Source organism: Pinus tabuliformis, chromosome 7 (assembly GCF_031772625.1).
Source record: "Pinus tabuliformis cultivar Carrire ecotype Pingquan chromosome 7, CPIR1, whole genome shotgun sequence".
Lineage (NCBI taxonomy): Eukaryota > Viridiplantae > Streptophyta > Pinopsida > Pinales > Pinaceae > Pinus > Pinus tabuliformis.
The window spans coordinates 1,901,266,092-1,901,269,665 of record NC_142293.1 but is presented as its reverse complement, the minus strand read 5'-3'; positions in this window follow the sequence as shown (position 1 = coordinate 1,901,269,665).

The following is a 3,574-nucleotide window of genomic DNA, read 5'->3' as shown; positions in this document are numbered from 1 at the left end:
TTGTTAATGTTTTTATGTATTTTTCGCCATTTACAGTTCTCTTTTACAAAAGGTTGCTTAATCGAACTGTCGTCTTTTGATTTGAAAGTGTCGCAAGTGTCGTTTTCAGTCAAAGAAAAGAATCCTACTCTTTTGATGGTTGATTACACTGTTACTCTTGTATTTGATTTGAATTAATAGTATTTCAAGTGTCGAAAGCAGTTTTCAGATTGAAGTTGAATGTGTCGTCCTGTCTTCCTTTCGTCTCTTCAAGAGAAAATTGTTAGTACTGTCGCTTTGAAAGAAAATATAGTTCAGATTTGTAATAGCATTCTTTTTGTCATTCACACATTAAGAAAGCAGAAAGCAAATACATGCATGTGCATTTTCATTTAGAGTGCTTGTTGATTTTGATTTAGGACAGTGCATCTAGTGTGTTCTCTCTGCTCTATGTTGAAAGAATTTCCCTTCTCTTTCCTTAGTAGCTAGCATTTCCATTGCAAAAAGAAGAGTAAACGACTGTTTATCATCTTAGATTGCATATTTAGGAGTTGTATATCTACATCACGTGTGAACCTTAAAGGCAAACTTCTTAAGAAATATCAACTGTAAAATAAATTCAATGAACATAAAAATGCTTTGGAACCTAATGCACAACATCTAGAAGTCTAGGCTAGAGACGTATTCTGGCATCGTAAAGCCTGGTAACTATTGCTTTCATCGTAGGTTGGGTGATTCCTCCTCTTTGACACGAAAAGTTCCAGTACGGACTTGTGCTCCCACGTACTGTTGAGTATATATTGGGAGACCACAATAGGCTATATTCTTTATCCTTAGGAAGCCGTGTCTGCCACCCTATCGATCGCAATGCACTGAACACAGCATTCAGGAAGATTGACTGCCATACTGTAAAACGTATCCTGCAGTTTTTCGATTGGTTTGGTAATCCCTCTGTCTAGATTTCAGAGTAGTCCCTTTTGTTCCTTTTCAGACTCCTTAAAGGAAAATGTCCATCTAAGCACTTGTCACTTCAGGATCATTAAAAATTGAAGGCAACTAGAGTCATCTTTAGCTTTTTCTCGACTCTTAAAAATTGAAAAAGCAAGTTGTGTCAAAGCATCATAAAATTTATTTTAACCGGAATAACGTCACTGTTCCCTTGTTTGTCTTAGGTTGAGAAAATTCTACATATTGAGAACAACCCATTAAAATGAAGACCATCCCTTGAAACGAACCAAAACCACATTTATGTAATGTGTGATGATTTCCTACGCTAAAACACGACACTTTGAGTTTATTCAAAAAGGAACAAGAATAATTAGAGAAAACACAAGTGATGTAACTCAATGTTTGCGACGACAACATGCAAAGACAAAGTAGGCTCCAAAATTAGATAAAGGCCAAAATTTTGGAGGGTGTTGTAGTAGCAGAAACAATAGCCCCAAATACAAGTTTGGTTCTTTGTGACACTTAGAATAAAAAACTCTAAGTAATTCAAGGATTTTTCCCAACACATCTCGTCTCCTTTTCTGTAGGCTACCCATACACCCTTCAATTTTTGCACCAGTAGGGCCATAAATTCACCAGGGAGATAGATGGTAAAATAAATGCAGTCTTGGTTTTACACTCAATTGACCTGTTTGTTGAATGTTAGTTTTTCTGTGTTAATTTCAACTTCAGAATTAAAAACAATTTCTCATCATTTGCTTCATGTGCATAGGTTTCGTTTATGGTGTCTGTGAAAGTAACAGGTAAATTTTATCAACTTTTATGACAAATGCACGAGAAAGATAGCATGAAAGTAAAGTGTTGAACAAAAACAAACAAATGTACAGTAAACCATCAAAATGAAAACTTAACATAGTGTTTTGATGATGGAGTTCACCCCTCCTGGGCTACAACTCCTTGGTCCAGCTTCCATGGCTTGGGCCTCTGTATTAGCTCAAAATGGAAAGAAGTGTTTTTTATAATGCTCTACTTCTCAAAACCTGCTTCAATGTGCTCAGAACATCAAAATCATATAGGAATTCCTTTTCCCGATCCCCATTTGGTCGAATTTTGCAAAAGTTATGGAAAAATCAATTTCTCATAGGAATTCTCCACTAAAATTAGAGGAACTCCAACTAATCCCACCATTTTTGGAGGAATTTCTAAATTTTTCGGCTCCTCTAGGATTACCACCAACTTAAACTCGCATTAATTAACAGATAAATTGTGTTTAATTACAGTTTAACATGATTAGTACTTAATCTGGCACGGTTTTGGTTAATCGTTAGTCGTCAGTCTTTATGGTAGTGTTCACATGGGAGGGGGCTGGATCCCTCCTCCCCCCAACCACCAACAGTTAACGTAACAAATACAAATGGAAACCATTATAGGTTAATAACTTCGGTGACGGTGTAATGGTAAGATGTGGAGTTAGTGCGGGCGAGGTCGCGGGGTCGACTCTGCTGACCTGCCCATAATTTTTCCAAACCGTGCCGATAAGGCTGACCTTTGGGGAGGGACACATGGTGGCCTCTAGGCTTGCCACTTGTCTCCTCCTCATTGGTCCATCCTCTGACCAATGAAAATGATCCAAATAACCACACTATAGACCAACCACAATGCACCACTTGGAGAAACCTTACTGGCCATTGACCAACTTTAACCTGCCCAATCACCTACCACGTTAGCAGTACAGACTGCTGACTGTGCAGTCACTGTACCTATTTTTTTTTTAATTCCTCTATTTGGAAAAGTAGACAGAATGTGATATCTTCCTCATACGAGCTCGGTTTTGAGTGAAAACACTTGCATTGGGATCGTATCGCCGAGAAGGATGCGGTTGTTCACATTTTGAGTGATTCAGAGCACTTTTATTTTTGAGCTAAATATTGATCACTTGATCATTCCTCTCCACTAGAAGCCTTTTGGACCCTAAAAGATACTATCAATTTTTCAGCAGGTGAGGTTACATCTCCCTCACCTTCTCAATATACAACCATTTGGCCTTAAAAGGAGTTTGTCCCTTCAGTCCCACTCAAAGGTATTCGAGATTCCCTCTCTTTGAAGTTCTAGTTCTTCTATCAAGTATGACATCTTGCTGAAGTTCATCAAGATATTCTGGTGAGAAATCATCTATTGATGGAAGATGAGTATGCTCTCGTTGATCATCAATCAAAGGAGGCTTAAACAATCTCAAATTCTCAACATTAACAACAGAGTATATTTTCATATAAGGAGGAACATCTAGCTTAAATGCATTGTTACCAATCTTTTCCAGAATTTTAAAAGGACCATAACGGATTGGTTTTAGCTTTTTACCTTCCCCTTGAAGTCTCTCTTTGCTAATATATAACCAAACTTCTCAAACTTGAAATTTATGATCGACACGGTGTTTTTCATGCCTTGCCTTGTAGCTTTTTTTATTATTTTCAAGTTGTTCTTGCACTGTGTAATGTATCAACTGAATTTTCTCAATGAACTTCCTTGCCTTATCAATGCCATTATGACCATCGATGGCGACATCTTTCTCAAAGAAGAAGTCCAATGTCAATCTTGGAAAGTACCCAAAACAACCCTCAAAGGGTGATGTGTTTGTGGAAGAATGCTT